General features: G+C 44.9%; 1 long non-coding RNA gene across 2 annotated transcripts; it reads right to left on the bottom strand.

The window, feature by feature from the left end:
• Positions 1–3,846: 3,846 nt before the first annotated feature.
• Positions 3,847–7,094, bottom strand: LOC133964432 (uncharacterized). 2 transcript variants are annotated; one of them, XR_009923776.1, is made up of 4 exons: positions 7,010–7,094; positions 5,384–6,179; positions 4,189–4,217; positions 3,847–3,995 (listed from the first exon to the last, which is right to left on the bottom strand). It is a non-coding gene; the product is annotated as an uncharacterized LOC133964432 (long non-coding RNA). The 2 variants fall into 2 exon arrangements; XR_009923775.1 differs by having other exon boundaries at positions 5,384–7,087.
• Positions 7,095–24,218: the final 17,124 nt, after the last annotated feature.

Here is a 24,218-nt window from a genome sequence, read left to right on the forward strand (position 1 = left end):
TATCTGAGTTATTCCTAAATCAATGTGTAATTTTTATTGCCAAGAAAGTAGTTTTAAACAAGTGTACGACCAGTCTACATTATTATTCATTCTGTTAAACAAATCTTATTTCCTGCAACATTAAAACCTTTTGTGGTTACTCTATATTCTCAATGCTCGAACGTGAGTTGTCTGACTGAACTTGAGGTATGTTCACAAGCCATCTGATTCTATTAGTCATCCGAAATAACTGGTTGATTATTAATCAATTTCTATGCTTTTATATGGTTTGTTTGGAAGGCAGATTGTATATAAACAAATTGTTAACCATTTTAACACTTTATACCAATAAATAATTCTGGTAATAGTTCCTGAAGATTTGTGTGAAAACGGTGATAAATCCGTTGGGCAGTGAATGCACCCTTTTCTGTCCGCGGAACAGCGCGGTAACAATAAAGTGTGAAAAAGCATTGGTAAACGTATATATGTCTGTTTTTTATAACGATATTTATTTCAAAATTCTAACACATATGCTTTGCTTAAGCATATTTGGTTAAAAACAAACCGCTAATATGTTTTCCAAACCCTATTTTTAGAACCCTAATCTGAACCCGGAAGAAGGATACAAAGAACTACAAATCGGAATGGTGGTCCCGTACGTGTATGTGTGTTGTTCTCACCTTTTGTAGTTCTAATGTATTTTCACTATTTTGTGAGATTGTGACATGGGACCTTGCATGCTTCTTTATGGTATTTTGGTCTAAGAAAATCACCTGTTGGGTCAGATTTAGTTTTTCTTACTAATAAAACGTAAAATCTCGTTTTTTCAAGGTTTTGGCCCTACTCAGTGGCGCCCCCCATAGTTTGGCATTGGGCTATGATAGGGGAGTTCAAGACCTTTCCAAAACAGTTCATACCATGTCTGTTGCATATCCAAACACAGGCCCTCTGGGGTGTACATTCTCAGACCCCATTGAGGTCCAAGCTGGATCAAATCTGTCAAATCGGTTTTAAGTGGTATTTAATGGCCAGATATGGTCAAAACATGTGTATTTGCTTTATACACAATCATATGTTTCACTTTTGGACCAACTTAGACACCTTTGTTCATTAACAAACCAATTTCTCACACCCCAGTTTCAGACTGTTGCCCTCCTCACCTCTGGGAGGCGCTACAGGGTCCTCCGTTCCCGGACCATCAGGTTCAGGAACAGGTTCTTCCTGTGGCTGTCACCCTGCTGAATCACCGTGTTGCAGAGTTCATATGTATTTTTTTTATATTAACTTGATATGACCAACCATCCCTCGGCTGACAGAGAGGTCATATATGGCCAAGATTAAAGTGTGTAATAGTTCAATTAGAAATATGAGGAAAAAGTCAATGTTGCACACATATTGTTGAAAATTACTGTAGCATGACCTCTATTAAATAGCTTGGTAGGCCTTTTCCATACAAGAACATGCTGTGCTGGAGATGGGAGTTGCGATACAATTGCCTTCTGTGAGCTGCAGATGTTTAACCCATTTTAAGTCACAAAAACACAGTTTTTAAATAACATTTTATTTAAAAACAGTAAAATAGAACAAGAAACAGTAAATGTAACATTAACACAATATACAATAACATCTAAAATAACAAATTACACGTCAAACAAGCAGAAATATAAGCTGCATCCTCCTCTGTCCGGATTATTCCAGCTCTGTTTTAGGGACCCAGGAATCTTTCCACCTCAAATTGCTACAACAAAAAGGGCAAGAGAAAATATGTTTAGTGTAAATGGATCTTTAATCACTATGGGCATATAAATGCATAGGAACATGTAAACAGAGAACCAATGGAGATAAATATGGTATGGTATGGTATTGTAAATAGTTAAATAGTTATTGTAAATAGATTTAGATTGACTTGAATCCAACATCATAACAGAGCTACCTTCTATGGAGTAAAATAAAAATTCATAACTTGTGATGGTGCATCACGATGTGGCATCCGATTTGAAGCATTATACATACCATTTGGGGCATGGCAGCCACCTCACCTTCACCTCCTTTACCCCCTGAAAACAATTAGTGGTCATAAAGAAAACAAATTTAAATCATTAACGATGAAAAAATCATGTGTATATGAAGCAGTTAATGTGCATATTCCACTACAATATGAAAATTGACAGTAGAAGCCCTGAAAGGATCTTCCTGCAAAGGTCAGTCAGATGTCAAATATAAAGTACCATTTTAGTAATCTGTGTAAACTGAATATTTTATGTATTTCACAAAACTAGTGGTGAGTAAGAATTCACCTGGATAATTGCACACAGGGCATTCTTATCTGCATGTAAACTGTTGAAATCCAAATCAAACTCTCTTTTAAGTCAGCATCCCCTACTGCATAAGATGTTTCTAACCAGATTAACAAACACATATCATGTCTGATCCAGGAATGCACACATTAACACATTAATTTACACATTATGTTAACAATTTAAAAATTTCCCTTGAAACATAATTGTAAAACATTAATTGTAAGATATACATAATAGTGTAACATAAAATATTTTAATTCAGTGCAAATGTGCAATATTCAACTTACATCTCGAACTCTTTCCGCGCAGATTTTAGAATATGGGTAACTTCCCATTGAGTCGTGGTAATTGCAGTCTGAAAAATTAAAAGAGACAATTCATTTCCTAGTCAGAGTAATATAAATATAATTAGTTAGCCACAACTCTAAATGTCATATTTAGATCTAACTTGATAAAGAATTTGCTTAACTCTGTTAAAGATGTGAAATTAAATTCTGGAAAATGGAATAGTGTTTAAATCTTACTTTTTGGGTTGACTTTTTTTCCACCTTTGCGGGTCCCTAGGGAGTTAGGGGAAGAAAATGTTTGAGATCCAACACATAAGAGAATGTTTCTGGAAATCTTTTCAAGGTTTCACTTATTAATACCTAAATTTATCTGCCAGGCACAGAAATAGGGAAGTAGATTCTGTATCCATTTGGCACGTGAAATATCATACTTTCAAAGTCTATGCTCCTTTAAGTTTAAGTTCAAATTCTTCTCATCAAAACCAATGGGATCTGTTGTTGAAAACTGAAAATGTAGCAATTTTTTCTGGCCCCTAATACTTATTTGCAGGGTCTTACGTGGATGTTTTGCTGGACAGCTCTCTTTGCAGTTGGAGAGCAGGGGAGATGAGGTTGGGGAACTTGGTCCAGGCGGTGAATAGGAAGTGGATGGGGCCGTGGCAGGAGCTATAGGTGCAGGGTCTAATGTACAGTTGGCAAAAGAGAAAAAAGTTATATAAGGTAAAGGTATTTTAATATGATATTAAAGGGTGACAAATTACCATTATATGCTAGTAAGAACAGCCTTTATGAAAAAGGACAGTGTTACACATTGTGTCCAAGTGTCTTATGGTGTCATGGACTAAATTGTCTCTAAAACAGGAATCAGATTTATCATGATCATACTTATGATGAACTCAAAATTGTATGAACCTTGTTTGAACTGTGGTGAAAGTCCAAATATTAAATGAAACTTATTGGGTAAACACACTTTACGTAAATGGTTGATTTGCAGGGTCTTACCGGGATGTTTTGGTGGACAGCTCTCTTTTGAGTTGGAGAGCGGGGGAGATGAGGGTGGGGAACTTGGTCCAGGAGGTGAATGCGAGGTGGATGGGGCCGTGGCAGGAGCTGTAGGTGCAGGGTCTAATGTACAGTTGGCAAAAGAGAAAAAACATAAATGACAAAGTAAATACATACTGAATGTATTCCAGGATGTTTATTGAAACTAACTTGGATGTTAGTAAGATAAGACTTGTAAACATAAACATAAACTTCTTCTTACCACAAGGTGTCAACAAGAAGTCGAATGTCTCTTCCTCCTCCCCTTCCTCCCCTTCCTCTCCCTCCTCCTCCGTTGCTTCTGGATGAAGAGGGGATTCAGCCAGTTCCCTCGGTCCCTCTGGGTCCACCGGAGTTAATGGGTTGGCCCTCTCTCTTTTAACAATCACTGTTTGAAAAAGAGTTATCTTAGGTCATGATTAAATATTGACACCATTCATGTCCTCTGCACATGTCATGGAATATGTAGCTGTATTATGCCATACTGTTGTATAAGGGCACTCAATTTATTAACAATTATAATAATAGGCTTTCTCAAGTACTGACAGAGTGTAAGTAAAGGTAAGTATCTACAATATTACCTGTTTGGGAGTGTTAATCTGTCTTGATCCTGTACATTAAACGAGGACAATTAATGATACTGTCTCTATTCACAACATGTCTGGCATTATTAAACATTCATTATAAACGCCTAGATAGAAATTACATAGCTGCAAGTGATATCTCAAATTATATAGACATTTGCACACATAGGAGTGTACACAAAGATGGACACATACAGACCTAAAAAATGCCTGACCCTAATAAAACCATACTGAGCTACATTTGGTAGGATGACTGTGGCTTCTGTGGCCAAAAAGTGATCTTAAGGGAGTTCTAAATTTAAATAATGTGGTTGTTTGATTCAGTAAAATTCCATTCTACTGAGATGGAAGTCTGGTTACATTATAAAACTGTCAACTTTTAGTTCTGATTATTGTGACTATCCTACTTTTTAATTCCACGTTTATAATTTTCAAAGTTGTACTTCATCTCACAATATTAAACATCTCCTGATACACACTGGCAATCTTAGTGTAGTGAAGCCTGTGACAGATATAGTCAGCAGCACAGGAGCTAGGTCAAGAATAAATGCTAAAGCGTATTCAGTGTGCTGTGTTGTGTTTAGGATCTAATTTGTGCTTATTAAAAAATATAATGAGTCAGTTGTTAAGGGAGTAACATTTTCATAAGCTTAAAGATCCTTATCACATGTTTATGGACTGCATATGTAAAAATAAAGCTACAAAAAATGTTGTGCAAATTTAACCCTGGAATTTGGATTGCTTGGACAATTTGTGAAGAAAGTGCAGCAGTTGGATAAGGCAGCATGAAGTCAGGAAAAACATTGTTGATAAAACGAAGGCAGAATACAAATATTGCAAAAGAATATTTATAATTTGATTTTCATGTTAAATGCTGGAGTTGCTGCCAGTAGAGTATGCTTATTAATAATGTCCATACACCAAGAATGACTTTGTAAATTCAAAGAGAGAAAGATTTAAAAGAAATAGACATATTTGGATGAAAACTCTGTAATTCTATATATCTGGTCCAAGGGGTTGCGGTTTTCTTCTAATATGGTTTCTGATCACAAAATGTATAATGACTCAATGATGGTTCAAAGCTCACTGTAGACTCTATCCCCCCAGAGTTGGTGTCGTGAGATCTTGAATTGTAACTAAAAATATTTAATAAAGACTACACTAGCACAAACAAAACATTTTGTGGACTAACCTGTCACAAGGCTTCCATACAGTCCTTCTATGATTTTCAAGGACTTGTAATTGGTGTCTGAAACTAGCTCCAGGCCACTGATGGAGTCAGCCGTCACAGAGCCCTTCTTCTCCCTCCCAAAGAGAAGCATTGGATGCAACCCCGCCATTTTCAATTTGTGAACCTGAAAACAAATCGGGAACATAATAAAAATGGATTAACTATTAAAAACAAAAAACATTATATTGTCAGTGCCTCCATATCCTTGTTGTTCGAATTGACCATGGCCCTGATCTGGTCAAACAGTATGGCCTATAACCTGTCCACCTTATAGCTTTAAAAAGATTTTAATAGAGTTTTTTTACAGTTTTCTGGGCAGTAAATTTAGTAAGAAATGGGACTATGACCTTGGGAGGGTAGAAAAAACAATGACTATCAATTTTATATGTTGTATTATATGATTGTCCGATTTGAGCATGAATGTTACAAATGTTCTATACAAATAAAATTAATTATAATAATTATGATAATTATTACTATTATACATCCATTCGACCGGGATAGGTAACTAGTGTGAAGAGTCGGCAGGCTACAGGTAGTGAAGAGCTTACCAGAACCGGGGCAGCATTCATCAATTTGTTCAAATTTCCACCTTTTTTAAGCTTGGCTCCCCATTCCCTGTCGGCTTTACCTTTAGCTTTTTCAACAGCCTTTTTCATTTGCTGTTGGGCTCCACAAAGTTTGCATATCTTGCATGCAACACGTATATGCTGCATGCAAGATATGCAGGTTTTCATTGTTGACCCGGGCATTTTGACTGAAAAGGAAAAGAGAAAAAAATGTTAGAGTTCGTCCATCAGAGGCCTTTTTATCTATAATAAATTTGTATTACAATAACTATAGTGTGGTCCTATTAGTGATCAATTGGTCATGAGTGAACAGTTTGTCAAGATTGTCAGAATAACATCTTGGTGTGCAAAGATAGATATAGCAATCTGAGGGAAAACAGACAAAACTTAGGTTGCTATAAAACACCTATGACCTAATTAACAGTTATTAACAATTCTCAGCTGCAAATAGTGATCAGGATACAGGATCATATTATCGTAGGTTCGGGTTTATTTGTGAGTGGAAACCTATGTCAAGGTTCATTACAGAATATTACCCTACTTCTTCCAAAGCAACTTTAAGCATTTTATGATAAGCATTTGATTTAACTAACTACTTCTAAACAATTGCATATGGAGAACATGTTTTTCCACATTTGTTGGGTATTATCATCATTATTATAATTATTATTATTAGAGTATATTTTAGATCGAGGACAGCCATTGTACCTGTACATCGTAACTTGAGTATAAGAACATCCCTGTGTGAGAATCCTCAACTCTAAGATTCTTCCTGGACTTTGCAGACATATTACTTCTGCTAGTCAATACAACACAATGTGTGGCCTGAACTTTTAATGGAGCTTAGTAGCTTTAGCAGTTACAATTGACTAATGTTGGTCTTCAAACCACCGTGACAGAGAAATAAATAGAATTTGAATAATCAATACATGCAGACTGTCGCATTGATTAATCATTTTCATAGAGCCGAGTTTTGCTTTAAGTGTCATTAGCAGTTAACGATAAACAACTTACTTACTTGTCAATGATGTGTTCCAGCCCGCGAATGATGCATTCTCACTCGTTTGCATTCTCAGTCGGTAGAGTTGAGCCCAAAAATCTGCAGCGTCATCGCGCGACATGTTGACGTAGCAACATCTGTACTATCGTTTCGAATAGTATGTGAGAATCATTGCTTATTTGCAGAGTAAAATATAGACTTTGTTTGCTCTCACACTGTCTCCTCTTTAGCTAAGTTCCATCGTGCCATATCCTAGCTCTCCCCTCTCTTATCATGGGACGTACGTCCCCTTCTCTGCTGTTTTCAGCCATCCGGCGTCTGGACTCGGTAGTCAGAAGAAAACCTCAAAAACTCAGGGACGTGAATAATTCCAGGCGGATGTTCAGCAGTACAATGAACAGACGTCCCAGTTAACCCGGGCATGTTCCGGTTTCTTGATCTAGATATCTATAAAATACTAGATGTTTTCAATTTCAATCAGAATCTAAATAACAATTACATAGAGTAATACATACACGTTCCAGGGCTAACATGGGGGTTTAGCAGGTTCTGGCGTTATTATAGTTACGTAACCCTATTAAAAAAAGGTAAACAAGACACCACGTGGTGTTCAGTTGTCACGGCTATGGCTAGCCTATGAGCTTGCATCTCTCTCTGACAGGACCTGTCCGAGTGATACTAGTTGGCAGGCAAGCCTGTCAATCACTCATTTCCATGTCCGTTACTAGCCAATGGCTTTGAGGCTGAACAGACCGAAACGCCCATGCTGGCGGTTCGCGGTAATGCTAAGGTTACGTTTGTCAAGGAGCTCCAGGACGCTCACTCATTCCATCACAAAGTACACGTCAACGGCATGCGACAATGGTCCCGGTTTGGGAGTTTTAAACTGCGGTTGCCTTATATGTGAGTGCCGGACTATGGTGGCAGAGGAAAGCGTCCATAGCAACATCAAAATAAATCCGTTAAAAGTAAACTAACAACAAAAGATCATACAAACCATCTGAAAAAAGATTATGAAAATAATCCTAAAATGCGCTGCTTCAAAGTTGATCAAACACACTTATAAACGAGTAAAATATTTAATTTACCATAAAGAATAAAGTGATTATCCGCCATGTCTGTTGTTTCCACGGAGAGAGCAACGTACAGGGCACCTGTCCCCGGCCGCCTGACGCCAGGTTCACACCGGACGCGGAAGCGACGCGGAAGCGAGGCGAAGCTCCCATCCACTCCCATGTTACATCGTTGTGCTGAACACACCGGAGGCTGAAGCACAGAGCTGCGCCGCGTCTGCCTCGCGCCGTGCAGCGATCGTTTCGGCGTCGAGTCTATTTTTTCCACTTGACGCGAGCGTATCGCGACAGGAAACACACTGAAAAATGATTTTAAACGATATTGACGACATATTTTTTATGAGATAAATGATCAAATATGCATCCCATACTTTGTATTCACCTTCTGTTGTCCAGGAGTTTTAATTTTAACACTTTTACCGAACACATTATTAAATGTCCCCCTCTGCCCATCCACTACAGCCACACAAGCAGTCATAATGATAAAAAGAGAGAGATTCTCCATATAGGCTTGAGTGGAGAATACGTAATTTACCCTCGACACCCGACATTTAACGGAGCAAACAGCGAAGAAGTTCTTCAACATGGATGACATTAAATTAATAATTGAAGTGGAGAAGTACAGTGAGTTGTATGATCCTCGGAACATGTTGTATAAAGACACCACTAAAAAGGACACATGTTGGGACGCGGATGCAGTTAATTTTGGAGCAACAAGCCCGGTGTGAACCGCCAAGCGCCGGCGCTTTAGGGATTAGCGCTTCCGCCTCGCTTCGGCGTCGCATCCGCGTCCGGTGTGAACCCGGCGTTACTCACGATTAAGTCGATTTCATACGTATTTTTGCGGATGTTCTTTAGTAACATTTCAAACGAAATTTTGATGAGACCAGCCTGGGCCTATACACTAAAATTGTATCGCCGTTAGACTAAAGGAGCATCGCGCCCGATTGGGCCTTTAGAGTAAAGGTGCATCGCCTTTAGACTAAAGGAGCATCACACCCGATTGGGCCTTTAGACTAAAGGAGCATCGCAACCGATTGGGCCTTTAGACCAAAGGAGCAACGCCTTTAGACTAAAGGAGCGTCGCACACGATTGGGCCTTTACACTAAAGGTGCATCGCCTTTAGACTAAAGGAGCGTTGCGACCGATTTGGCCTTTAGACCAAAGGAGCATCGCACCCGATTGGGCCTTTAGAGTAAAGGAGCATCAAACCCGATTGGGCCTTTAGACCAAAGGAGCAACGCCTTTAGACTAAAGGAGCGTCGCACACGATTGGGCCTTTACACTAAAGGTGCATCGCCTTTAGACTAAAGGAGCATTGCGACCGATTTGGCCTTTAGACCAAAGGAGCATCGCACCCGATTGGGCCTTTAGACCAAAGGAGCATCTCACCCGATTGGGCCTTTACACTAAAATTGCATCGCCTTTAGACTAAAGCCTTTAGACAGCATCGCACCCGAATGGGCCTTTAGACTAAAGGAGCATCGCACCCGATTGGGCCTTTAGACTAAAGGAGCATCGCGCCAGATTGGGCCTTTAGACTACAGGAGCATCGCACCCGATTGGGCCTTTACACTAAAATTGTATCGCCGTTAGACTAAAGGAGCGTCGCACCCGATTGGGCCTTTAGACTAAAGGAGCATCGCGCCAGATTGGGCCTTTAGACTACAGGAGCATCGCACCCGATTGGGCCTTTACACTAAAATTGTATCGCCGTTAGACTAAAGGAGCGTCGCACACGATTGGGCCTTTACACTAAAGGTGCATCGCCTTTAGACTAAAGGAGCATTGCGACCGATTTGGCCTTTAGACCAAAGGAGCATCGCACCCGATTGGGCCTTTAGAGTAAAGGAGCATCAAACCCGATTAGGCCTTTAGATTAAAGGTGCATCGCCTTTAGACTAAAGCCTTTAGACAGCATCGCACCCGAATTGGCCTTTAGACCAAAGGAGCATCTCACCCGATTGGGCCTTTAGACTAAAGGAGCATGGAACCCGATTGGGCCTTTACACGAAAGGTGCATGGCCTTTAGACTAAAGGAGCATCGCGCCCGACTGAAAATTTAGACTACAGGAGCATCACACCCGATTTGGCCTTTAGACCAAGGAGCATCGCACCCGATTGGGCCTTTAGACCAAAGGAGCAACGCCTTTAGACTAAAGGAGCGTCGCACACGATTGGGCCTTTACACTAAAGGTGCATCGCCTTTAGACTAAAGGAGCGTTGCGACCGATTTGGCCTTTAGACCAAAGGAGCATCGCACCCGATTGGGCCTTTAGAGTAAAGGAGCATCAAACCCGATTGGGCCTTTAGACCAAAGGATTGCCTTTAGACTAAAGGAGCATCGCGCCCGACTGAACATTTAGACTACAGGAGCATCACACCCGATTGGGCCTTTACACTAAAATTGCATCGCCTTTAGACTAAAGCCTTTAGACAGCATCGTACCCGAATGGGCCTTTAGACAAAAGGAGCATCGCACCCGATTGGGCCTTTAGACTAAAGGTGCATTGCCTTTAGACTAAAGGAGCATCACACCCGATTGGGCCTTTAGACTAAAGGAGCATCGCACCCGATTGGGCCTTTACACTAAAGGTGCATCGCCTTTAGACTAAAGGAGCATCGCACCCGTTTTGGCCTTTAAATTAAAGGAGCGTCGCAAAGGATTGGTTCTTTAGACTAATGGTGCATCGCCTTTAGACTAAAGTAGCATCGCACCCGATTGGGCCTTTAGACTTATGGTGCATCGCCTTTAGACTAAAGGAGCATCGCGCCCGATTTGGCCTTCAGACCAAAGGAGCATCGCACCCGATTGGGCCTTTAGACCAAAGGAGCATCTCACCCGATTGGGCCTTTAGACTAAAGGAGCATCACACCCGATTGGGCCTTTACACTAAAATTGCATCGCCGTTAGACTAAAGGAGCGTCGCACCCGATTGGGCCTTTAGAGTAAAGGTGCATCTCCTTCAGACTAAAGGAGAATCGCACCCGATTGGGCCTTTAGACTAAAGGAGCATCGCACCCGATTGGATATTTACACTAAAGGTGCATCGCCTTTAGATTAAAGGAGCATCGCACCCGATTGGGCCTTTAAACGAAAGGAGCATCACACCCGATTGGGCCTTTACACTAAAATTGCATCGCCTTTAGACTAAAGCCTTTAGACAGCATCGCACCCGAATGGGCCACTAGACTAAAGGAGCATGGCACCCGATTGGGCCTTTACACTAAAGGTGCATCGCCTTTAGACTAAAGGAGCATCGCGCCCGACTGAACATTTAGACTACAGGAGCATCACACCCGATTTGGCCTTTAGACCAAAGGAGCATCGCACCCGATTGGGCCTTTAGACCAAAGGAGCAACGCCTTTAGACTAAAGGAGCGTCGCACACGATTGGGCCTTTACACTAAAGGTGCATCGCCTTTAGACTAAAGGAGCGTTGCGACCGATTTGGCCTTTAGACCAAAGGAGAATCGCACCCGATTGGGCCTTTAGAGTAAAGGAGCATCAAACCCGATTGGGCCTTTAGACCAAAGGATTGCCTTTAGACTAAAGGAGCATCGCGCCCGACTGAACATTTAGACTACAGGAGCATCACACCCGATTGGGCCTTTACACTAAAATTGCATCGCCTTTAGACTAAAGCCTTTAGACAGCATCGCACCCGAATGGGCCTTTAGACTAAAGGAGCATCGCACCCGATTGGGCCTTTAGACTAAAGGTGCATTGCCTTTAGACTAAAGGAGCATCACACCCGATTGGGCCTTTAGACTAAAGGAGCATCGCACCCGATTGGGCCTTTACACTAAAGGTGCATCGCCTTTAGACTAAAGGAGCATTGCGACCGATTTGGCCTTTAGACCAAAGGAGCATCGCACCCGATTGGGCCTTTAGACCAAAGGAGCATCTCACCCGATTGGGCCTTTAGACTAAAGGAGCATGGAACCCGATTGGGCCTTTACACGAAAGGTGCATTGCCTTTAGACTAAAGGAGCATCACACCCGACTGAACATTTAGACTACAGGAGCATCACACCCGATTGGGCCTTTACACTAAAATTGCATCGCCTTTAGACTAAAGCCTTTAGACAGCATCGCACCCGAATGGGCCTTTAGACTAAAGGAGCATCGCACCCGATTGGGCCTTTAGACTAAAGGAGCATCGCGCCAGATTGGGCCTTTAGACTACAGGAGCATCGCACCCGATTGGGCCTTTACACTAAAATTGTATCGCCGTTAGACTAAAGGAGCATCGCGCCCGATTGGGCCTTTAGAGTAAAGGTGCATCGCCTTTAGACTAAAGGAGCATCACACCCGATTGGGCCTTTAGACTAAAGGAGCATCGCACCCGATTGGGCCTTTAGACCAAAGGAGCAACGCCTTTAGACTAAAGGAGCGTCGCACACGATTGGGCCTTTACACTAAAGGTGCATCGCCTTTAGACTAAAGGAGCATTGCGACCGATTTGGCCTTTAGACCAAAGGAGCATCGCACCCGATTGGGCCTTTAGAGTAAAGGAGCATCAAACCCGATTGGGCCTTTAGATTAAAGCTGCATCGCCTTTAGACTAAAGCCTTTAGACAGCATCGCACCCGAATTGGCCTTTAGACCAAAGGAGCATCTCACCCGATTGGGCCTTTAGACTAAAGGAGCATGGAACCCGATTGGGCCTTTACACGAAAGGTGCATGGCCTTTAGACTAAAGGAGCATCGCGCCCGACTGAAAATTTAGACTACAGGAGCATCACACCCGATTTGGCCTTTAGACCAAAGGAGCATCGCACCCGATTGGGCCTTTAGACCAAAGGAGCAACGCCTTTAGACTAAAGGAGCGTCGCACACGATTGGGCCTTTACACTAAAGGTGCATCGCCTTTAGACTAAAGGAGCGTTGCGACCGATTTGGCCTTTAGACCAAAGGAGCATCGCGCCCGACTGAAAATTTAGACTACAGGAGCATCACACCCGATTTGGCCTTTAGACCAAAGGAGCATCAAACCCGATTGGGCCTTTAGATTAAAGCTGCATCGCCTTTAGACTAAAGCCTTTAGACAGCATCGCACCCGAATTGGCCTTTAGACCAAAGGAGCATCTCACCCGATTGGGCCTTTAGACTAAAGGAGCATGGAACCCGATTGGGCCTTTACACGAAAGGTGCATTGCCTTTAGACTAAAGGAGCATCACACCCGACTGAACATTTAGACTACAGGAGCATCACACCCGATTGGGCCTTTACACTAAAATTGCATCGCCTTTAGACTAAAGCCTTTAGACAGCATCACACCCGAATGGGCCTTTAGACTAAAGGAGCATCGCACCCGATTGGGCCTTTAGACTAAAGGAGCATCGCGCCAGATTGGGCCTTTAGACTACAGGAGCATCGCACCCGATTGGGCCTTTACACTAAAATTGTATCGCCGTTAGACTAAAGGAGCATCGCGCCCGATTGGGCCTTTAGAGTAAAGGTGCATCGCCTTTAGACTAAAGGAGCATCACACCCGATTGGGCCTTTAGACTAAAGGAGCATCGCACCCGATTGGGCCTTTAGACCAAAGGAGCAACGCCTTTAGACTAAAGGAGCGTCGCACACGATTGGGCCTTTACACTAAAGGTGCATCGCCTTTAGACTAAAGGAGCATTGCGACCGATTTGGCCTTTAGACCAAAGGAGCATCGCACCCGATTGGGCCTTTAGAGTAAAGGAGCATCAAACCCGATTGGGCCTTTAGATTAAAGCTGCATCGCCTTTAGACTAAAGCCTTTAGACAGCATCGCACCCGAATTGGCCTTTAGACCAAAGGAGCATCTCACCCGATTGTGCCTTTAGACTAAAGGAGCATGGAACCCGATTGGGCCTTTACACGAAAGGTGCATGGCCTTTAGACTAAAGGAGCATCGCGCCCGACTGAAAATTTAGACTACAGGAGCATCACACCCGATTTGGCCTTTAGACCAAAGGAGCATCACACCCGATTGGGCCTTTAGACCAAAGGAGCAACGCCTTTAGACTAAAGGAGCGTCGCACACGATTGGGCCTTTACACTAAAGGTGCATCGCCTTTAGACTAAAGGAGCGTTGCGACCGATTTGGCCTTTAGACCAAAGGAGCATCGCACCCGATTGGGCCTTTAGAGTACAGGAGCATCAAACCCGATTGGGCCTTTAGACCAAAGGATTGCCTTTAGACTAAAGGAGTATCGCGCCCGACTGAACATTTAGACTACAGGAGCATCACACCCGATTGGGCCTTTACACTAAAATTGCATCGCCTTTAGACTAAAGCCTTTAGACAGCATCGCACCCGAATGGGCCTTTAGACTAAAGGAGCATCGCACCCGATTGGGCCTTTAGACTAAAGGTGCATTGCCTTTAGACTAAAGGAGCATCACACCCGATTGGGCCTTTAGACTAAAGGAGCATCGCACCCGATTGGGCCTTTACACTAAAGGTGCATCGCCTTTAGACTAAAGGAGCATCGCACCCGTTTTGGCCTTTAAATTAAAGGAGCGTCGCAAAGGATTGGTTCTTTAGACTAATGGTGCATCGCCTTTAGACTAAAGTAGCATCGCACCCGATTGGGCCTTTAGACTTATGGTGCATCGCCTTTAGACTAAAGGAGCATCGCGCCCGATTTGGCCTTCAGACCAAAGGAGCATCGCAACCGATTGGGCATTTAGACCAAAGGAGCATCTCACCCGATTGGGCCTTTAGACTAAAGGAGCATCACACCCGATTGGGCCTTTACACTAAAATTGCATCGCCGTTAGACTAAAGGAGCGTCGCACCCGATTGGGCCTTTAGAGTAAAGGTGCATCTCCTTCAGACTAAAGGAGAATCGCACCCGATTGGGCCTTTAGACTAAAGGAGCATCGCACCCGATTGGATATTTACACTAAAGGTGCATCGCCTTTAGATTAAAGGAGCATCGCACCCGATTGGGCCTTTAAACGAAAGGAGCATCACACCCGATTGGGCCTTTACACTAAAATTGCATCGCCTTTAGACTAAAGCCTTTAGACAGCATCGCACCCGAATGGGCCACTAGACTAAAGGAGCATGGCACCCGATTGGGCCTTTACACTAAAGGTGCATCGCCTTTAGACTAAAGGAGCATCGCGCCCGACTGAACATTTAGACTACAGGAGCATCACACCCGATTTGGCCTTTAGACCAAAGGAGCATCGCACCCGATTGGGCCTTTAGACCAAAGGAGCAACGCCTTTAGACTAAAGGAGCGTCGCACACGATTGGGCCTTTACACTAAAGGTGCATCGCCTTTAGACTAAATAGGGTTGCGACCGATTTGGCCTTTAGACCAAAGGAGCATCGCACCCGATTGGGCCTTTAGAGTAAAGGAGCATCAAACCCGATTGGGCCTTTAGACCAAAGGATTGCCTTTAGACTAAAGGAGCATCGCGCCCGACTGAACATTTAGACTACAGGAGCATCACACCCGATTGGGCCTTTACACTAAAATTGTATCGCCTTTAGACTAAAGCCTTTAGACAGCATCGCACCCGAATGGGCCTTTAGACTAAAGGAGCATCGCACCCGATTGGGCCTTTAGACTAAAGGTGCATTGCCTTTAGACTAAAGGAGCATCACACCCGATTGGGCCTTTAGACTAAAGGAGCATCGCACCCGATTGGGCCTTTACACTAAAGGTGCATCGCCTTTAGACTAAAGGAGCATCGCACCCGTTTTGGCCTTTAAATTAAAGGAGCGTCGCAAAGGATTGGTTCTTTAGACTAATGGTGCATCGCCTTTAGACTAAAGTAGCATCGCACCCGATTGGGCCTTTAGACTTATGGTGCATCGCCTTTAGACTAAAGGAGCATCGCGCCCGATTTGGCCTTCAGACCAAAGGAGCATCGCACCCGATTGGGCCTTTAGACCAAAGGAGCATCTCACCCGATTGGGCCTTTAGACTAAAGGAGCATCACATCCGATTGGGCCTTTACACTAAAATTGCATCGCCGTTAGACTAAAGGAGCGTCGCACACGATTGGGCCTTTACACTAAAGGTGCATCGCCTTTAGACTAAAGGAGCATTGCGACCGATTTGGCCTTTAGACCAAAGGAGCATCGCACCCGATTGGGCCTTTAGAGTAAAGGAGCATCAAACCCGATTGGGCCTTTAGATTAAAGGTGCATCGCCTTTAGACTAAAGCCTTTAGACAGCATCGCACCCGAATTGGCCTTTGGACCAAAGGAGCATCTCACCCGATTGGGCCTTTAGGCTAAAGGAGCATGGAACCCGATTGGGCCTTTACACGAAAGGTGCATGGCCTTTAGACTAAAGGAGCATCGCGCCCGACTGAACATTTAGACTACAGGAGCATCACACCCGATTTGGCCTTTAGACCAAAGGAGCATCGCACCCGATTGGGCCTTTAGACCAAAGGAGCAACGCCTTTAGACTAAAGGAGCGTCGCACACGATTGGGCCTTTACACTAAAGGTGCATCGTCTTTAGACTAAAGTTTTGGCCTTTAAATTAAAGGAGCGTCGCAAAGGATTGGTTCTTTAGACTAATGGTGCATCGCCTTTAGACTAAAGTAGCATCGCACCCGATTGGGCCTTTAGACTTATGGTGCATCGCCTTTAGACTAAAGGAGCATCGCGCCCGATTTGGCCTTCAGACCAAAGGAGCATCGCACCCGATTGGGCCTTTAGACCAAAGGAGCATCTCACCCGATTGGGCCTTTAGACTAAAGGAGCATCACATCCGATTGGGCCTTTACACTAAAATTGCATCGCCGTTAGACTAAAGGAGCGTCGCACACGATTGGGCCTTTACACTAAAGGTGCATCGCCTTTAGACTAAAGGAGCATTGCGACCGATTTGGCCTTTAGACCAAAGGAGCATCGCACCCGATTGGGCCTTTAGAGTAAAGGAGCATCAAACCCGATTGGGCCTTTAGATTAAAGGTGCATCGCCTTTAGACTAAAGCCTTTAGACAGCATCGCACCCGAATTGGCCTTTGGACCAAAGGAGCATCTCACCCGATTGGGCCTTTAGGCTAAAGGAGCATGGAACCCGATTGGGCCTTTACACGAAAGGTGCATGGCCTTTAGACTAAAGGAGCATCGCGCCCGACTGAACATTTAGACTACAGGAGCATCACACCCGATTTGGCCTTTAGACCAAAGGAGCATCGCACCCGATTGGGCCTTTAGACCAAAGGAGCAACGCCTTTAGACTAAAGGAGCGTCGCACACGATTGGGCCTTTACACTAAAGGTGCATCGTCTTTAGACTAAAGTTTTGGCCTTTAAATTAAAGGAGCGTCGCAAAGGATTGGTTCTTTAGACTAATGGTGCATCGCCTTTAGACTAAAGTAGCATCGCACCCGATTGGGCCTTTAGACTTATGGTGCATCGCCTTTAGACTAAAGGAGCATCGCGCCCGATTTGGCCTTCAGACCAAAGGAGCATCGCACCCGATCGGGCCTTTAGACCAAAGGAGCATCTCACCCGATTGGGCCTTTAGACTAAAGGAGCATCACACCCGATTGGGCCTTTACACTAAAATTGCATCGCCGTTAGACTAAAGGAGCGTCGCACCCGATTGGGCCTTTAGAGTAAAGGTGCATCGCCTTCAGACTAAAGGAGAATCGCACCCGATTGGGCCTTTAGACTAAAGGAGCATCGCACCCGATTGGATCTTTACACTAAAGGTGCATCGCCTTTGGACTAAAGGAGCATCGCACCCGATTGGGCCTTTAGACTACAGGAGCATCACACCCGATTGGGCCTTTACACTAAAATTGCATCGCCTTTAGACTAAAGCCTTTAGACAGCATCGCACCCGAATGGGCCTTTAGACTAAAGGAGCATTGCACCCAATTGGGCGTTTAGACTAAAGGTGTATTGCGCCCGATTTGGCCTTCAGACCAAAGGAGCATCGCACCCGATTGGGCCTTTAGACTAAAGGAGCATCGCACCCGGTGGAGCATCAGACTTTTAATCTGAGGGTCCAGGGTTCAAGTCCCTGTTCAGGCTATATATTCCTCTTATCGGACTTATATGGACAATACTATTAGGCAGGGAATTAAAAAACAAGTTCTGTACCACTGTAATGTCTTTGGATGCTTATATACCCTCAAAGTTATCCACGATGGAGATTTATAGGTGAGTTGAAGCATTTTTCACGCTGGATCTGTATCCTCTGAAGAGTGTATGTCATCACAGGAATCCTTGAATCAAGTCAATAATCCTGCCAGTATAGATTTTTCCTTTGATTTAGACTCAACTTGGGCTGTGGGCCTGTTGTACCACAACTACCCAGAAGTACTTGTTTTTCTTTGCCATACATGCCCTTCATTAACCCAATTGTAAGAAGTGGTAATTTGATGTTGGTGGAAGTCCTGTATATGTAAGTAAATGGAATTTGGACTTTTGTTCAATCTTTCATCGAACGGTTGTAGAACTCGAAGCCTGAGTTAGCTCTGACGGTAGAGCCCAATCGGGTGTGATGCTCCTTTAGTCTAAAGGCGATGCACCTTTAGTGTAAAGGCCCAATCGGGTGCGATGCTCCTTTAGTCTAAAGGCCCAATCGGGTGCGATGCTCCTTTAGTCTAAAGGCCCAATTGGGTGCGATTCTCCTTTAGTCTAAAGGCGATGCACCATTAGTCTAAAGGCCAAATCGGGTGCAATGCTCCTTTAGCCTAAAGGCGATGCACCTTTAGTCTAAAGGCCTAATCGGGTGCGATGCTCCATTAGTCTAAAGGCCCAATCGGGTGTGATGCTCCTTTAGTCTAAAGGCAATGCACCTTTAGTCTAAAGGCCCAATCGGGTGCGACGCTCCTTTAGTCTAAAGGCCCATTTGGGTGCGATGCTGTCTAAAGGCATTAGTCTAAAGGCGATGCAATTTTAGTGTAAAGGCCCAATCGGGTGTGATGCTCCTGTAGTCTAAATGTTCAGTCGGGTGTGATGCTCCTTTAGTCTAAAGGCCACTCACCTTTCGTGTAAAGGCCCAATCGGTTTCCAAGCTCCTTTAGTCTAAAGGCCCAATCGGGTGAGATGCTCCTTTGGTCTAAAGGCCCATTCGGGTGCGATGCTGTCTAAAGGCTTTAGTCTAAAGGCGATGCACCTTTAGTCTAAAGGCCCAATCGGGTTTGATGCTCCTTTACTCTAAAGGCCCAATCGGGTGCGATGCTCCTTTGGTCTAAAGGCCAAATCGGTCGCAATGCTCCTTTAGTCTAAAGGCGATACACCTTTAGTGTAAAGGCCCAATCGTGTGCGATGCTCCTTTAGTCTAAAGGCCCAACGGGTGCGATGCTCCTTTAGTCTAAAGTCGATGCACCTTTACTCTAAAGGCCCAATCGGGTGCGATGCTCCTTTAGTCTAATGGCGATACAATTTTAGTGTAAAGGCCCAATCGGGTGTGAGGCTCCTGTAGTGTAAAGGCCCATTCGGGTGCGATGCTGTCTAAAGGCTTTAGTCTAAAGGCGATGCAATTTTAGTGTTAAGGGCCAATCAGGTGCGATGCTCCTGTAGTCTAAAGGCGATGCACCTTTAGTCTAACGGCCCAATCCGGTGCGCTGCTCCTTAAGTCTAAAGGCGATGCACCTTTAGTCTAAAGGCCCAAAACGGGTGCGATTCTCCTTTAGTCTAAAGGCCCATTCGGGTGCGATGCTGTCTAAAGGCTTTAGTCTAAAGTCGATGCAATTTTAGTGTAAAGCCCAATCGGGTGTGATGCTCCTGTAGTCTAAAGGCCCAATCTGGTGCGATGCTCCTTTAGTGTAAAGGCCATGCACTTTTCGTGTAAAGGCCCAATTGGGTGCGATGCTCCTTTAGTCTAAAGGCCCAATCTTGTGCGATGCTCCTTTAGTTTAAAGGCCCATTCGGGTGCGATGCTGTCTAAAGGCTTTAGTCTAAAGTCGATGCACCTTTAGTCTAAAGGTTCAGTCGGGTGCGATGCTCCTTTAGTCTAACGGCCCAATCCGGTGCGATGCTCCTTAAGTTTAAAGGCGATGCACCTTTAGTCTAAAGGCCCAAAACGGGTGCGATCCTCCTTTAGTCTAAAGGCCCATTCGGGTGCGATGCTGTCTAAAGGCTTTAGTCTAAAGTCGATGCAATTTTAGTGTAAAGCCCAATCGGGTGTGATGCTCCTGTAGTCTAAAGGCGATGCACCTTTACTCTAAAGGCCCAATCGGGCGCGATGCTCCTTTAGTCTAACGGCGATACAATTTTAGTGTAAAGGCCCAATCGGGTGCGATGCTCGTTTAGTCTAAAGGCCCAATCGGGCGCGATGCTCCTTTAGTCTAAAGGCCCAATCGGGTGCGATGCTCCTTTGGTCTTAAGGCCAAATCGGGCGCAATACACCTTTAGTCTAAACGCCCAATCGGGTGCAATGCTCCTTTAGTCTAAAGGCCCATTCGGGTGCGATGCTTTCTAAAGGCTTTAGTCTAAAGGCGATGCAATTTTAGTGTAAAGGCCCAATCGGGTGTGATGCTCCTGTAGTCAAAAGGCCCAATCGGGTGCGATTCTCCTTTAGTCTGAAGGCGATGCACCTTTACTCTAAAGGCCCAATCGGGTGCGACGCTCCTTTAGTCTAACGGCGATGCAATTTTAGTGTAAAGGCCCAATCGGGTGTGATGCTCCTTTAGTCTAAAGGCCCAATCGGGTGAGATGCTCCTTTGGTCTAAAGGCCCAATCGGGTGCGATGCTCCTTTGGTCTGAAGGCCAAATCGGGCGCGATGCTCCTTTAGTCTAAAGGCGATGCACCATAAGTCTAAAGGCCCAATCGGGTGCGATGCTACTTTAGTCTAAAGGCGATGCACCATTAGTCTAAAGAACCAATCCTTTGCGACGCTCCTTTAATTTAAAGGCCAAAACGGGTGCGATGCTCCTTTAGTCTAAAGGCGATGCACCTTTAGTGTAAAGGCCCAATCGGGTGCAATGCTCCTTTAGTCTAAAGGCCCATTCGGGTGCGATGCTGTCTAAAGGCTTTAGTCTAAAGGCGATGCAATTTTAGTGTAAAGGCCCAATCGGGTGTGATGCTCCTGTAGTCTAAAGGCCCAATCGGGTGCGATGCTCCTTTAGTCTAAAGGCGATGCACCTTTAGTGTAAAGATCCAATCGGGTGCGATGCTCCTTTAGTCTAAAGGCCCAATCGGGTGCGATTCTCCTTTAGTCTGAAGGCGATGCACCTTTACTCTAAAGGCCCAATCGGGTGCGACGCTCCTTTAGTCTAACGGCGATGCAATTTTAGTGTAAAGGCCCAATCGGGTGTGATGCTCCTTTAGTCTAAAGGCCCAATCGGGTGAGATGCTCCTTTGGTCTAAAGGCCCAATCGGGTGCGATGCTCCTTTGGTCTGAAGGCCAAATCGGGCGCGATGCCCCTTTAGTCTAAAGGCGATGCACCATAAGTCTAAAGGCCCAATCGGGTGCGATGCTCCTTTAGTCTAAAGGCGATGCACCTTTAGTGTAAAGGCCCAATCGGGTGCAATGCTCCTTTAGTCTAAAGGCCCAATCGGGTGTGATGCTCCTTTAGTCTAAAGGCAATGCACCTTTAGTCTAAAGGCCCAATCGGGTGCGATGCTCCTTTAGTCTAAAGGCCCATTCGGGTGCGATGCTGTCTATAGGCTTTAGTCTAAAGGCGATGCAATTTTAGTGTAAAGGCCCAATCGGGTGTGATGCTCCTGTAGTCTAAATGTTCAGTCGGGCGCGATGCTCCTTTAGTCTAAAGGCCATGCACCTTTCGTGTAAAGGCCCAATCGGGTTCCATGCTCCTTTTGTCTAAAGGCCCAATCGGGTGAGATGCTCCTTTGGTCTAAAGGCCAATTCGGGTGCGATGCTGTCTAAAGGCTTTAGTCTAAAGGCGATGCACCTTTAATCTAAAGGCCCAATCGGGTTTGATGCTCCTTTACTCTAAAGGCCCAATGGGGTGCGATGCTCCTTTGGTCTAAAGGCCAAATCGGTCGCAATGCTCCTTTAGTCTAAAGGCGATGCACCTTTAGTGTAAAGGCCCAATCGTGTGCGACGCTCCTTTAGTCTAAAGGCGTTGCTCCTTTGGTCTAAAGGCCCAATCGGGTGCGATGCTCCTTTAGTCTAAAGGCCCAATCGGGTGTGATGCTCCTTTAGTCTAAAGGCGATGCACCTTTACTCTAAAGGCCCAATCGGGCGCGATGCTCCTTTAGTCTAACGGCGATACAATTTTAGTGTAAAGGCCCAATCGGGTGCGATGCTCCTGTAGTCTAAAGGCCAGATCTGGCGCGATGCTCCTTCAGTCTAAAGGCCCAATCGGGTGCGATGCTCCTTTAGTCTAAAGGCCCATTCGGGTGCGATGCTGTCTAAGGGCTTTAGTCTAAAGGCGATGCAATTTTAGTGTAAAGGCCCAATCGGGTGTGATGCTCCTGTAGTCTAAATGTTCAGTCGGGTGTGATGCTCCTTTAGTCTAAAGGCAATGCACCTTTCGTGTAAAGGCCCAATCGGGTTCCATGCTCCTTTAGTCTAAAGGCCCAATCGGGTGAGATGCTCCTTTGGTCTAAAGGCCCAATCGGGTGCGATGCTCCTTTTGTCTAAAGGCCAAATCGGAAGCGATGCTCCTTTAGACTAAAGGCCAAATCGGTCGCAATGCTCCTTTAGTCTAAAGGCGATGCACCTTTAGTGTAAAGACCCAATCGTGTGCGACGCTCCTTTAGTCTAAAGGCGTTGCTCCTTTGGTCTAAAGGCCCAATCGGGTGCGATGCTCCTTTAGTCTAAAGGCCCAATCGGGTGAGATGCTCCTTTGGTCTAAAGGCCCAATCGGGTGCGATGCTCCTTTTGTCTAAAGGCCAAATCGGAAGCGATGCTCCTTTAGTCTAAAGGCGATGCAATTTTAGTGTAAAGGCCCAATCGGGTGCGATGCTCCTTTAGTTTAATGGCCAAAACGGGTGCGATGCTCCTTTAGGCTAAAGGCGATGCAGTTTTTGTGTAAAGGCCCAATCGGGTGCGATGCTCCTGTAGTCTAAAGGCCCAATCTGGTGCGATTCTCTTTTAGTCTAAAGGCCCAATCGGGTGTGATGCTCCTTTAGTCTAAAGGCCCATTCGGGTGCGATGCTGTCTAAAGGCTTTAGTCTGAAGGCGATGCATTTTTAGTGTAAAGGCCCAATCGGGTGTGATGCTCCTGTAGTGTAAAGGCCCATTCGGGTGCGACGCTGTCTAAATGCTTTAGTCTAAAGGCGATGCAATTTTAGTGTTAAGGGCCAATCGGGTGCGATGCTCCTGTAGTCTAAAGGCGATGCAATTTTAGTGTAAAGCCCAATCGGGTATGATGCTCCTGTAGTCTAAAGGCCCAATCGGGTGCGATGCTCCTTTAGTCTAAAGTCCCAATCAGGTGCGATGCTCCTTTAGTGTAAAGGCCATGCACCTTTCATGTAAAGGCCCAATTGGGTGCGATGCTCCTTTAGTCTAAAGGCGATGCACTTTAAGTCTAAAGGCCCAAATGGGTGCGATGCTCCTTTAGTCTAAAGGCGATGCCCCTTTAGTGTAAAGGCCCAATCTGGTGCGATGTTCCTTTAGTCTAAAGGTGATGCACCTTTAGTGTAAATGCCCAAGCGGTCGTGATGCTCCTTTAGTGTAAAGGCGATGCACCTTTAGTCTAACGGGCCAATCGGGTGCGATGCTTCTTTAGTCTAAAGTCCCAATCGGGTGCGATGCTCCTTTAGTCTAAAGGCCCAATCAGGCGCGATGCTCCTTTAGTCTAAAGGCGATGCGCCTTTAGTCTAAAGGTTCAGTCGGGTGCGATGCTCCTTTAGTCTAAAGGCGATTCACCTTTAGTCTAAAGGCCCAATCTGGTTCCACGCTCCTTTAGTCTAAAGGCCCTATCGGGCGCGATGCTCCTTTAGTCTAAAGGCGATGCACCTTTAGTGTAAAGGCCCAATCGGGTGCGATGCTCCTTTAGTCTAAAGGCCCAATCGGGTGCGATGCTCCTTTAGTCTAAAGGCCCAATCGGGTGCGATGCTCCTTTAGTCTGAAGGCCAAATCGGGCGCGATGCTCCTTTAGTCTAAAGGCGATGCACCTTTAGTGGAAAAGGCCCAATCGGGTGCGATGCTCCTTTAGTCTAAAGGCCCAATCGGGTGCAATGCTTCTTTAGTCTAAAGGACCAATCGGGTGCTACGCTCCTTTAGTCTAAAGGCGATGCACCATTAGTCTAAAGGCCAAATCG

The sequence above is a fragment of the Platichthys flesus genome, chromosome 11, assembly GCF_949316205.1.
Source record: "Platichthys flesus chromosome 11, fPlaFle2.1, whole genome shotgun sequence".
Classification (NCBI taxonomy): Eukaryota; Metazoa; Chordata; class Actinopteri; order Pleuronectiformes; family Pleuronectidae; genus Platichthys; species Platichthys flesus.